Raw genomic sequence first — 15143 nt, 5'->3', positions numbered from 1 at the left:
CCTACGCCCCCGACCCCGTCAGTGTTCCCTGCCCAGAAAATCTTGTACCTGTGTTCTTTGCCTGTGAGGAACCTTGCAGAACCTCCTCTCCATCTTACTTCTTGGATGCAGCACATATCTACGCATCTCCGTTCAAGCATCTCAACAATTTCACCAGATCTACCTTTCAGCGTGCCGACGTTGAGAGTGCCAATCCTAACAGTATGGGTGTTGGGGGTGTGGGCCTGTAGCCTGGGAAGAGGAAAAGCAGTGTCGTGTAATATATATATATATATATATATATATATATATATACATACATACATACATACATACATATATATATATATACATACATACATACATACATATATATATATATACATACATACATATATATATATATATATATATATATATATACACATACATACATACATATATATATATATATACACATACATATATATATATATATATATATACACACACACATACACATACACACACACACATATATACACACATACACACACATTTTGATAACTTTCATCACATGTAGTCCCTCCCCCCTTCTCTACATGTGCACACTACAGAGAAAAACAAAACAAAGCTGCTTGAACCACATGATTTTCTCAGAAACTCTCAATATATTATTGTTACTATTACCGCCATTGTTGTTGTTCTTCTTTACATTACTACCATTAGAGAGTGAGAGAGCAATGCATGCCATCAAAGTGACAGTGGGGTACAAGTATACAAAGCGCAGTTGAACTGATCTCGTGGGCCGTAGTTTTGTGGCCCCTGATTTAAGGCAACGAGCTGGCAGAAACGTTAGCACGCCGGGCGAAATGCTTAGCGGTATTTCGTCTGCCGCTACGTTCTGAGTTCAAATTCCGCCGAGGTCCACTTTGCCTTTTCATCCTTTCGGGGTCGATTAAATAAGTACCAGTTACGCACTGGGGTCGATGTAATCGACTTAATCCCTTTATCTGTCCTTGTTTGTCCCCTCTATGTTTAGCCTCCTTGTGGGCAGTAAAGAAATAAGCATTTCATCTGTCTCTACATTCTGAGTTCAAATTCCACTGAGGTCAACTTTGCCTTTCATCCTTTCGGGGTTGATAATATGAGCAAGTCGTCCATAATTGTTTCATTTTTCTCTATTATGTGCGTATGTACATCCGTAGATTTCTAATGAAGTAATACGCAGCCCTGTTATCTTCTGCTTCTCTACTAGAAACGTTTACTTTGGAATTTACTTCTATTGAGAAAAAAAAAATTGTGTGCATGTTATTTTTAACGTAAGTTTTCTTATGACGGCTTCTCTTTTCTGCCTAATTATGGACGACTTGCTCCGAAACACCACCGAGTGGGGAACACTTCTCAAAAATAACCTGCAGTTGTTTCCTTCAAAATTCCTACATGCTCGAAATGTACATACATCAAGGTATATTTCACGAAAAAATATTCATTTTCCTGGAAGTTAAGAGGAATTTAAGTGGACTCTGTTGGAATTTCCGAAAATTGTCCCCCCACCCCCATTCCAAAACACTTTCACCGAAAATTTTTGTATATTCGGAATCTACATAATATATAATATATGCATAGAAAATTTCATTCAAAAATATTCATTTTTCTGAAAGTTATGACCTTCCAAAGTCGATGGGGTACAACTCTGTAGTTATGCCTAATTGTTTATGTTATGATTTGTGATCTTATGATTCGTAAGATCGCCCACCTTCGGAAGCCTAACTCCGCCCAAATTAACTTTTTCAGTGTGAAGTTTTTTGTTTGTTTGGTTTTTTTTTTCTTGCATAATGGCAATTATTATAACTTGGTTTGCGAGTTGGTTATAGAAATAAAATACAACAGACTTTGGTTTTTTAATACTTCTCTAAATGAAGAGATGCTGTCGGTGACATAAGGGTAAATTTAAAGTTTTTAGATTGTTTTCTGAACAGTAATATATATATACAGGGCTGGGCGTGAGTCCGCTAATCATTAATTAACGAAGTTAACATTTTCGTTAACGATTTAACTTTGATATTCATTATCGGACTAATTATCTTCCGTTACCTGAAGTCCGTTTATCCAAAACTGGTCTACTGCAGCCCCTTGGTCGACGCAGTTTTGGCAGGCATCGACAAAAGATTTGCGACCCTCCTGGACGATGAGGAATGCCAACTGGCTGCTGCCTTCCACTCCCAGGTTTCACCTCATCTGGTTGGATATGTATGATAGTACCAAATTCACCAAGGTGAGAAGTATGAAGGGCATGATCGAGGAAGCCATCGGGCAGTAATCTGTGGAGGTGAACAGCAACAACGAAGAGGTAGAGGATGACTTCTTCAGTAGGGTCTAGGGCTCGCACAAAACCGATAATTCCCAAAACCGAGTTTAAGTACAAGTAATTCTCAAAACCGGTTAAAAACCGGTTTTCGTGGATTTAGAGCGGTGTCCCTGTAACGAAGAAGTTTGTCATATATTGTATTTTGTTTATATACATACAGAGAGAAAGTAACAGTTTGACTGATATCCACAAATATGTTGGTGGTGCCTGTATCTGTATCTATGTACAAACAATAACAAAAAATAATGGTATTTTATTTATTTAATCAGGAATGCAACGTTTTTCCAAGTCGTTCTATTTTTGAGAATCAATCAAGTTTCTTGACTTGCTTGATGATTCACTTTCCTTCGAAAATAATCTTTTAAAAAACACAATGCATTCAGTGTTTTACCTGACAAACTTGTCCTAATTATTGTGTTGAAACGTCCAGTAATTGAAAAAGCTCTTTCCGACTGGAAACTAGTTGCTTTAGTTGTAAGCAATGCTCTATAAAGTTTCTCAAGCTTTTCACTTCTGTTCGAAGTTGCTTCAAAATATTCGAATTCTTTAGAGATTTCAAATCCATCTGCTACTATCTTGGGCTCTTCCTTCATTTTCTTCATTGCGCTTGTGTATTCACGCATGAGTTCATTACCTTCGTAAGTAGATGGGACAACAGTAACACTTGTTTTAGGTTCCCTCCTATTTCATTTTCTTTGTATAGTTCTGTTGTGTTCTCAGCGTCATGTTCAGGAAATTATCTCCTATATGTTTGTTCAGCATACTTCCTTAAATGTTGTTTCCTTAAAAAAAGAAAAAGGTCCAGAAATTGATTCACCTTTAAACTTCCTTGGGTTATGTAAATACCTCAAGGGAGTCAAGGTTTCAACATTTCTTCTCTTATATCTATGCATAAGCCTTTCATGAGCCAAAGGGTTGCCGACGATATTAAGTTTATTCAATAAAAATTCTATAGAATATTCCGCTTTCAGTAAATCCATATCATCAGTGCAAATAACCTTCAAAATAATTTCTACTGGATGCAGAATTTCATATAGTAAATCGAGAGATTTCCATTCTTCGTCAGCCACAGCATATGTGGAAAGTACTGCTCGTAGAGCATTAGGATGCAGCTTTTCAATTTCAAAAATCTCTCAATCATATGGAATATACTATTCCACCTAGTTCTGCAATCCAGTATAAGTTTATATTCTCTGTTATCAAAGTTCGCTCGTACAAAATCTTGCAAAATTTCATTTTTTGTAGGAGATTTACGGAAAAATTTTGAAATTTTTCTTACCTTATTTAAAACTTTGTTAAATTCAAGTTTTAGCTGGGAAAAACAAGCATTTGCGTGAGCCAAATCTGTTTGAAAAAGTATGTCCTGTTGGCTTATGTCAGCGTCATCACCACTGTCGTCTGTTATAGCGATCTCTTCACTTTTTTTTATCAGTCTCATCGGTTGAGGCAATATTTTCAATATTTTTTTGATAGAGAATGTCGATCACAGACAGATGTATGCAATGTGTGAGACATTGTTGGTGATCAGGTCTTATTTCTTTTCCGAATTTCACCATCATAGAAGCACCATCCGTCGTACAGCCAACAATGTGTATATCCAAATCCAATCCAAATTCACTAAGACGTCCTCTCACAAATTGCTCTGTTCTCCTGCTATTAAGGGAGCCGTGGATCTCAATAAGACCCGACGACCAATGATTGTCTTTCCCATGAACATTTATGTTCATATATCGTTTATTTTGAATTGATGTGTATTCATCCAATGTCAATAAGTAGTGAATCCCCAGCGCTACTTCTTTTTCGAAATAATGAATAAGTTCTTCTTTCTTGGTTATGTAATAATTCATTACCATATTCCTGGCTCCGTTTGCAGATGTTAGTTGTAATTTATCATATTTGCCTCTCTGACTATGAAGATTTCTCTGTATAAAATCGCTTTTGGCGATTGAATTGAAAGAGAATCCATCCATATCAAATTTTGAAACTTCTTCCATTGATTTCTTTGTTAAAAAGTGTTCCATTGTTCTTGTCATCTTCACAGGAGGCTGGTTTGCATCTTGATTTATGTCGATTTGATGAATTTTCTTCAAGTGCAAGATCAGAGACGTAGTAGATCCTCCAGAAGACTTCATGATCTTATCACACTTGTTGCATTAAGCTTCATCTTTGTTTTTCCTCTCGAAAAAATTCCAAACAGTTGATTTTCTTTTTATCATGCTAGGGCTAATGAAAATAATTCAGAAAAAAATTAGTTAGTGCTTCTTCCTTGAAATGAATCTTGAACTGGTTATTACATATGCTCAACGGGAAAGATCACCTGACTGAAGACTAGCAGCATCCCCTTGACTTGCTCTGAATGAACTCGGTTACCTCCAAATTCAAGGAGTCAGCCAGGGGTTAGCGAAGGAAATGACAAGGTGCTGATCTTAGGTTCAAAGGGAGAGGTGGGAATATGTTGATATGTTGCGATATGTTTCAATGAAACAGACAGCACTTTCAACTAAAGGCGACCGACAACAGTTCAGTTAGTTCAGTTTCAACGATATTTCTTCAAAAGAAAAAAATGAATGAATGTTTTGCGAAAAAAAAAAAAAATAGAAACAACAAGCATTAAAATCGGTTTTGGCAAATCCGTCGGTTTTATAAAACCGGTTTCGAGCCCTAGTAGGGTCACTCAACAAAAAGACAGCGGAAGCCAACATGTCGAAGAGAGAAAAACTATATGAAGCTTTTATCCTGTATCTTCGAATTGTTTCAGTCATTTCACTGCGGCCATACTGGGACACAGCCCTGAAGTGTCTTTTAGTTGAACAAATCGGCCCCCAGGACTTATTTTATTTTTGAAGCCTAATACTGGCGATCTTTCGATACGAGTCTTAAATATCGGCCTTTTCCGTAAAAAGTGTCTTCGGCGATCTTTACCAAAGATCGGCCTTTTCCGTAACACCCGCACGATCTTCACTACGGTGTTAGGGTTAGGGTTTTAGTGTCAGGGTTAGGGACGGAATTCCCTAACCCAAACCCAAACCGTAAACCCTTCAAAAGAAATCGCGCTCTCTGTATCTCTTTCGCTTTTATGACGTCGTTTCCCTGTTTCTCTCCAACATTTTTTACGGAAAAGGTCGATCTTTGGTAAAGATCGCCGAAGACACTTTTTACGGAAAAGGCCGATATTTAGGACTCGTACCGTAAGATCGCCCCCTAATACTTATTCTGTCAGCCCCGTTGCAACACCGGTTGTCAACACAGCCATAAAGACACACACACACACATGCACCCATTGACTTTCATGAATAGTGATACACTTGCACGATGTGTTTCTATTTATGTTCGTATACAGTGTGTTTCACTATTCAACTTAAAAGTCAGTAGTCAGTAACAAGAAAACTGAACGGCTGCAACCGAAAATGAAAGTAAATACTTGTCGGCTTGTGTATGTGTATCTATACTTGGTCCGTAGGCTTGGCCTGTGTGTGTGAGAGAGAGAACTAGTGTGAGTGAAGGTGTGTGTTGTCATGTATGTATTTTTTTGCATGTATGTGTAAGTGGCTAGTGGTTAGGGCAGTGGACTCGCGGTTTCGATTCCCAGACCGGGCGTTGTTGTTTCAGGCATGTCGGGTTTTGTGGTAATGGTCTGATATTTTTTTGGGTGGAGATGGAGTATATGTAATCTGGGTATACCCCCCCCCCTTTTAAATTTTGTTTTTTTTTACGGAATCTTATGTTTCAGACCATGGAGAATCCGATTCTGGAAAAAAATTTTCAAAAATCTCAATTTCAAAATTTCGATTCCCCCCCCCCCGGTTTTTATATAGATCCACAGGGTAAACCTAACCCTAACTCAAACCCTAACCCTGACCGTAATCCTAACCCTGACCCTAACCCTAACACTAGTTTTGTGAGATTTGGCTGTTATTTCTAGCATGTAAATAGCCTGCTTGGTGGGGGGGGGGTAATTGAAATTTTTCAAAATATTTTTTTTCAGAATCGGAATCTCCATAGCCTAAAACGTGGGATTCCGTAAAAAAAATTAATAAACAAGTGGGGGAAAGGTTCAGATTACATATAGTCCATCTCTACCTTTTTTTGAATGCGTGAAATATGAAGGGAGTTTTGAGCTGTTTGAAAGCGGGGAGGTGATAGGTAGGGGGAAAATTAATTTTTTTTTTTTTAAATCCCAGATTCGTAATCTCCATATTTTTCTATATGGATTGAAAAGAATTCGAAAAAAAAAAAAAGTTAAAGATTAAGAAATTGGGGTGGAAGAAATTAAAACTTTGAAAACGTGGTTTTTGGACAAAATCGTATTCTCCAATATCGTAAACATAGATATTGGAAAAAAAAGAAAAGAAAAAGAAAGGTGGGGTGTACACGCGCTTTACTTTCGCCCATACATGTGTGTGTATATATATATATATATATATATATATATATATATATATGCATATATATATATAATACAAAGAATATATATGCATGTATACACACATATGTACATACTTACATCTACATGTGTATATAGATGCATATCAGGGTGCATCTATATACACATGTACATGTAAGTATGTACATATATGTGTGTATACATGCATATATATTCTTTGTATTATTACATCATTGAATGCACACGTCCTTTTTCCAAGTAAGTCTGGCCTTTATATATATATATATATATATATATATTCAAATCCCGTTTTTAGCACAACAGACATTACGATAGAAAAGAAAAAAAAAAACGAATTTTTATTTACCCAAGACTATTTTGGGTTTTTAAGTTAGATTTTTTACTGTTTTTTTTTCCAGTCAATCAAAAATGCAAAAAGAAAAAAAGATATGGTTAAGATAGTTTCAAACTTTTATTCAACCTCTCCCTACCCGCTCCATTCACCCCAAAAAAGATGCGAGGAAAAGTAAATTAAAAAAAACGTACGCTGTCACTCTCTCTCTCTCTCACTCACTCACACACACACACACACACGCATCAACACACACCTTCTCTCTCTCTCTCTCTCACATACATACACACTTTCTATCTCGCACCCCACCATCAACATACACACATGTCCCTTTCATTTTCTCTCTCTTTCACTTTATGCTGACATCAAACAAAATGTACATTTCCAGTTCAAAAAACAAATACAAAATTTTTACGGAATTTACCAAACGCTGTACCTTAACAGCCGATAGACCATTGACAACTCTGCGACTCAAAACGAAGGATAGCACATTCGCCCTCTTAAAGAAATCAAATATTACACAGAAAATGTCAATATTTGTTCACAACGAAAACTCGAGTTGGTAATCCAACAGAATAGAACGGAGGTTATGTAATTAGTTCATAATCGAAAGTTCTTCAGATTTCTAATTTGGACCTTGAATCACTTTTATCTCACGATCACTTCGACACTTGACGTGCGGCACACCGTGTACCTGTTCAGACAACGTCGATTTGAAGAGAGTGAGCGCATGCGCATGAACATTTGATCACAATAAACAAATCATTCGTGCATGTCGTTCGGGAAACGATGAGTCCATTAGATATATATATATGTGTGTGTGTGTGTGTGTATATATATATATATATATATACATATATATCTTCGAAACGTCGAGTTAGAATAGAGGCAGCTGATGAATAATTCCAAGTGGCTTTGTTTTCCTATGTGTTCGTTCCGTTGTCTGTAGTCCATTGTTCTAACGTCCTGTACCCTGATATGCATCTATATACACATGTAGATGAAAGTATATACATATATGTGTGTATACATGCATATATATTTTTTGTATTTTATATATATATATATATATATATATATATATATATATATAGGCATGGGGGTAAAACCCTGTAGTTATGCCTCTCTCTCTATATATATATATGTAAGGGACGACCGTGCGAACTCATAAAAGGAGATATGGTGACGAATGGAAAAACAGAGGACTCCTTTTATTTAAACGAGTCACACGGTCGAACATACAAATATATATATCAAAGATGATATACATAATATGTTATGCGACGATAACATAGATGACCAGTAATGAAAGACCAGAGATATTTATTGTGGCGTTAAAGATGTATGTCTGTGTGAGAGTGTGAATGCGACATATAAGAACATAATCAAAGACAGGCCGTCATACAAAGAAAAGTATGTATGTGTATGTGTATTATTACAGCAGATAGAAAGAGAGTCAATAACACGTGGACAATTATACCAGATCGTTAGTACACTATAGGAAAAGTTCTGTTTGTGAAAGTGAGTAGAGGCTGAGTGTGGCAGTGCTGATCACTAGTTGTGATGTCGTGGCATCGATGCCGGGCCGTGATTCTTGTTATACAGATGTTCATCGCTGGCTGAGAATTTCTTGTCTGTTTATTTACCGTGGTGAAGCTGAGTCACCTAACAGAATCGAAGAGAGAGATGTGCCGCGGAGTTTGGTGTGGTGTACATAGTAAATCGTGTTGGTCATGATGATGATGCTGGATAGTAGTAGTAGACTCTTGTTGCTGGTATGGCGACGGCGGAGGTCATCGTTGGCTGGACGAAGCTGCTGAAGTGGTCGCTGGAACTGCTGCTGCTGTCGTGTGGTACACGGAACAGTTCTCAAAGAGAAACTGGACCGAGACAAATTATTGGGTATGAGTTGATCTATATATAGCGTTAAGAGGGCTCCAAATGCCTTTAGAATTTTACTCCATCACGTGACCTTATTAGGGGCCGTGATTGGTCAGTTCGCGTTCTGGCGGGAACGGTTCGAAGATGTTGCCGATTCGAATAATGATCAGTCACGTGATGGACAAGGAATGGGTTCTCTACTACGCTCGCATTTATTTATATTTAAATGAGAAGATTGTATGTAATGGCGATAGTAGTTTGTATCTAATGGCGGGAGGTAGTTTCACTACATATATATATAAACAATCTGCAAAAACTTCTTTTTTATATTTTTTATTTTATTTATTTATTTTTATTCCACACTCTTTCTGCAACTTTTTCGCTTTCGGCCATTTTCAGATTTACAGTTTTTAAAAAGTCGGAAGTAAAAGTTTGCAAAAATTACTCACGGAAACCAAACTCCGACCAAATTAACTTTTCCAGTGTAGTGTCTGTTTGTTTGTTTGTTTTTGTTTTTTTGTTTTTCTTGCATGATGGCAATTATATTATAACTTGGTTTGCGAGTTGGTTATTGAAATAAAATACAACAGACTTGGGTTTTTTGACACTTCTCTAAATGAAGACATGCTGTCGGTGACATAAGGGCAAATTTAAAGTTTATAGATTGTTTTCTGAACAGTAAATTCGGCAGCTTTTTTGGTTTTTGTTGTTGTTTTTATATCCTTTAGCAATGGGATATTTATTATTATTTTTTTTAAATTCATAATTCTACAAGAATAAGTCATCAAAAGACATGCTTAACAAGTCTAATGTTGATGAATTTCCTCGGACCATTATACTTTGCCCATCGTTATGCGTCGTGAACTTCAATGGTGATAGTGCCGCCGACGTAAGGCAAACCTTTATCTTCAAGTCTGGTTGACTCCGCCTTTGCAACTCTTTGAAAACGTATAGCCTCCTATTGTCATAGCTGTAGTATTTCCCATCTTTTTGGTAAACTGTAATTGTAGGAAAGCTGTCAGGCGTGATTGTACCTTTGACTAAATCTGAAATGGTTCTACTTAATGTTATTCCGTTACGGAACCTGCTGCCAATTGAATCTTGAGTATAGCGGATATCACTTGGACTGAGTTGAAGGGTCATTGTGTTTGTGAATGTATAGTTTTCGTACCAGGTGGAAAGAAATACCGTATATGTTATTGAAAATAATTCAAGAAAGGGAAGTTTACTCACAATAAGTATATTTCCAGGATTTCTAAATTCGGTCGAGAAATGTCATTTGAAGGAACGTAATCAAGGAAAATTGCCGATACTTAATGCATAGAATTCGATTAATGTAGTGTTTAGAAGTCTTAATTAATGTTCGAGAGTATCCGAAGTGATTGATTGAAATATAATATTGTAGAAGTGAAGACTTGTTGAGATATGAGTCTGTATAATCCCAATTGCGAGTAAAGACTTGCAGTAATATGTAACGAATGCGTCACCAGAACTAGACAGTGTATACATACAGATGTGCGCGCGCGATGATGCTTTTCGTGGAAATTAAAGTGAAAGTAGTTCCGTTCTTTTTAATGCTTTCAGTTTTCCTTTTATGGAACAGACATGCGAGACAACAGTTTTTCAATGCAGCCGTACCATGAAATGGTGGAGGCGCAATGGCCCAGTGGCCAGGGCAGCGGACTCGCGGTCGTAGGATCGCGGTTTCGATTCCCAGACCGTTGTGAGTGTTTATTGAGCGAAAACACCTAAAGTTTCACGAGGCTCCGGCAGGGGATGGTGGCGAACCCTGCTGTACTCTTTCACCACAACTTTCTCTCACTCTTTCTTCCTGTTTCTGTTGTGCCTGTAATTCAAAGGGGTCAGCCTTGTCACACACTGTCACGCTGAATATCCCCGAGAACTACGTTAAGGGTACACGTGTCTGTGGAGTGCTCAGCCACTTGCACGTTCACTTCACGATCAGGCTGTTCCGTTGATCGGATCAACTGGAACCCTCGACGTCGTAAGCGACGGAGTGAGGACAACCATGAAATGAGAAGAAAGAACAATTTTTGAGGTTTTAATGTTTTACAACGAGGGTCACAGAAATATTGTTTGTGTCGTCAGTTCTCAAAGGAATATACTATATACTATATTCTATATTCTATGCAGAAGTGTGTTTCTATAAATAATGCTTATGTGTGTGTGTGTGTGTGTGTGCATACACATATATAAAGTAGTATATGTATATACAGATACATAGGCACATATAGAGGAGTGTATGTGTGCGTACATTTACATTCATACAAACGCACCCATGACATAATTACACAAGCATGCATATAAGACAGACAGACAGGAAAGTAGGTCGGTAGGTCGGTCTTGGATGGACCGGTGGATGGATAGAGCGAGCAGAAACAGAAAAGGGAATTAACGAGAACTTTATCAAAAACCATTACAATCGTTTGGACTCGTCCTGATCCCTGTACCTCACAGGCGAGATACTGTACAGTCAATTGTCTTACATCATAGGTGTAGATTGTGTCCGTCTCCTTAGGTGACTTTTTAAATAAGTATCTCGCTTTTTAGTCATCGTTTTGCTTAGTTACAATATTCTAGTGCAGGGGTTTTCAAACTTTTTGACTTGCGGACCCCTTTATATTTCAGGCTTTACCTTAGGGACCTTATAAACGCTTATGAAATTTATACATAAATATTTGCTTAAAATAACATATATTTTTACATTTATTTATTTAACAAATAGGTTTATTGTCAATTAAAAGATTTCGATTAAAAAAAACATATATAAAATCAAATTGCCCATAAAAAGTATTTGCTGTCTACGGACCCCCTGTCTTGTCCTTGCGGATCACAGTTTGAAAACCCCTGTTCTAGTGTCCCCATAAGGAACTGAGAGAGAAGACACACTTCCTCTCAAAGAAGTAATAAAAACTATAACAAGATACGTAAAAAATGTATATGAGAAAAGAATCTCGTGAAATTCCATTTTTCGTCTCTGATCTAGTTATATAAACTTATATCAGCGTATTTGACATCAAAGAGGCTGTTTGCCTCCTCTTCTCTCCGTTCTCCGTCGCCCCTTGTACCACAGATACCAGTAAAAGACTGAAGGGGAAAAAAAAAACATTCCCTGGATGACTACCTACACTGAACCGACCCACCAGGTTTTCTACAACCTGTTTTCACCTCCGACATGTCGTGAGTGTCGAACACACATATAGTTTTTCATTTCTACAACTTTTCCTTTCGTTACACTTTTCTCGGCAGAAACTTTATCGGTTACCTGCAGACGTTCATTATCTTTTAAGTGTTTGCATTAAGACAATTTCTCAACGAAACATTTTCAGTAGAAGGACCTTTTCTTCCTGTAACAGATGGATTAGATTCTCTAATTTCAGAATTTCCTACGTTCTTGGAAATTTTTGAATTCAAAATGACTACAAAAAAATGGTAATTTTAGATATTTTTAATTAAAATTTTACTGCAATGCCTGTAAAAACAACTGGAAGAACATTTTATAACCGTTGTAATTGTCTTGTTTATTTAATTTATTTTATCAGTTTGAATTTTTTGTTTTTTTGTTTTTTTTTTAATTGAAATAACAACATGTGACGTTTGGAGTAAAGGGAAATGAAAGTGTCGCCTCTGGAGTTTGCAAATGACCACTATATCGATAGGTAACTGGGCAGAAAAAATTTACAATCAATAAATGTCTTAGAACAACCAGTCTCTCATCTGGGAAGGCCTTGAAATCAATGTTACCAACTGGGGACTATGTGTGTCGCAGTGATAATAAAAAGACTCAAAGGAGGTCTGCAACGAAATAATTTTACTCAACACTTTGCAAGTGAATCAGTGGAGGCAAAGATGCGTCTCATTTACTTGACAATCTATGCACCACATTGCAGAAATCAGAATGTAAGTATATCTGAAAGGATAGTCTTACACTGTTGTACCGTTGAATTAGAAATAATGGTCGTCTGTTATGTTCGGGTGACCCTATAGCTTCCAATAGTACAACTGTATTCGTCTTTGCTTAGGAAAAATAACTAAATTGTGGGTGTGAAGTGCCCATGAAGGGGGTCTTTGTAACTTCTAAGAAGAAATTTTAGAAATATTACTTTATTTGTGTGTAATATGTATGGCTAAAATTTCATCAACATCAAAAATATATGAATTTTCATGGGGGTTATTGCCGTTATGCATAGAATATAATTTCCAAATTTCATAAAGATCCATTCAGTACTTTTGACGTAGTTTTAGATAAAAGAAAATGACTAATTTGTGTGTGTGTATGTATGGGTGTATATATGTATAGATATCTGTATGCATGTATATGTGTATATATATGTGTACATATTACATGTACATATATATATATATATATATACATCTACACATATATATACATATACATGTATGCATATATATATCTATACATATACGTGTACATATACATCTATATGTATACATATTCATCTCTCTCTCTCTCTCTCTCTCTCTCTCTATATATATATATATATATATATATATATATATATATATATATATATATATATATATATATGCATGTATGTATGCCTGTATATATGTAAGAGTATAGTTTCGCTGTTGTAGTCTCAGTATGAAAATGAAACCATTAAAGTGAAAGTATCTGTCATTACAGTATCGGAATGTGATTGTTTCAGTTTTGGTACTGAAATAGTTTTTTTTTTTTTTTACTGTCAGTGTTTCTCCTTCCTTTCGTTTTGTATTTGTTGTTGGATCGTTCGTAAAAGTTCATAAGAGAAAGTAGGAGTTGAAAGGATTTGTAAAAGTATTAGAAAGAGGAAATAAGATTTTATTAGAGGGGAAAATGTTAATTTGTGTAGTTTTATGGATTTTATTCGTAATTGGGAGTTATTTTGACTGAAAAATTGACGCTGTGACCTAAGTTATGGTATTTAGAGTATTAATTTCGATTCTTTCATCCAAGAAATTTGGAATTGTGTAAATGTATGAATTTTAAACATACACACACACACACACAGAGAAAATCTGTATAGGCGCCGCCACCTCCCTTGACAGCCGGTTTAAATAAGCTTGCGCTAGATGGCGCAAGCAGCGGTGAGATTCTGACACGAGGCCTTGCGACTTCCTCTTTTGGCATCTAGATGTCGCAGATCAAAGACATGATCTAGTTGGCTCTCTTACAACACACGCCAGCTAGCAGACATGAGGTAAACACAGAAGAACATGCCCCCACACATCAAACTCTTTCTATTGTCATTCAACTTGTATGTATATTTGGGGCCGACATTAAAGGTGTTTAAAGTTACAGCCTTGTTCCATGTATTCTTTGTACCGTGTTCCTATCAAATGATATTACAGCCTGTTGAAAGAATCATCCTTAGATAGATCCACAACCGAGAACATCATCTAAAATGGTGACACCGACGTAGAACACACATCACAATACCTTCTAAAATGGTGATGTGACGTGGAACACAGACCCGACTTAGAAACGCATTCCTAAAAGATCTACACCCTTCGTTTCAACAGCCATTGAATTCGTATGCTTCGCGACGTTCAACTTTAGGATTGCCTCTACATTATCATCCATCACAAGTGAAAAGCTAGGAAAATTTTTCTACGTTACAGTTCTCCCTTTTGTCAATGATTTCCAGAGCCTGTAACTAACGACTTCTTTGCGGCTGAAATTATTAACACTTTTTTTAAAACCGAAAATATTTCTCTCACACGTTTTAAGTGCATAGTGAAAAAATCAAAAAAGGCCAAAATCGTTTCGGAATAAGTTGGTGAGGGGGCAGCGGGAGTGAAGAAAAAAGTTTCAAAATTTTTTCCTTTTTTTTTTCTTTTTTTTTTTTTTTTCGTGAAAAGATGCCTCCCATCATTCTGAAGTGGAAAAACATTGGAAATAATTCCCGTCAAAACGGAGAAATCCCAACTTATGTGGGCCGTCTGATCCGAAACTCCGTTTTCCAGAAATTCCTCCGCCCCTTCCAAAAATGTTGCTTATAAATTTCTTTGTAATCGTAATCTACACCGTTAAAAAATACCTATTTTTCATAAAGTTATGAGGAGGAAAATGTCGGATCTTGTGAATTTTCTGAAACTCCTCTCCCCAACCCCTCCCAAAATTTTTGACAAACACTCAATCTACAGGATATAAGCACTTATTTGATGAAAGTTTC

At 36.6% G+C, this 15143-nt stretch overlaps 1 protein-coding gene across 1 annotated transcript in view; it reads left to right on the top strand.

Annotated features, from left to right (window-relative positions):
- LOC106876355 (peroxisomal targeting signal 1 receptor) overlaps window positions 1–15143 on the top strand; it is a 108324-nt gene that overhangs the window by 92132 nt on the left and 1049 nt on the right. The window lies entirely within an intron of this gene.

The sequence above is a fragment of the Octopus bimaculoides genome, chromosome 24, assembly GCF_046866305.1.
Source record: "Octopus bimaculoides isolate indiv1 chromosome 24, ASM4686630v1, whole genome shotgun sequence".
Taxonomy (NCBI): Eukaryota; Metazoa; Mollusca; class Cephalopoda; order Octopoda; family Octopodidae; genus Octopus; species Octopus bimaculoides.
This window is presented reverse-complemented; position numbering and strand designations above follow the sequence as displayed.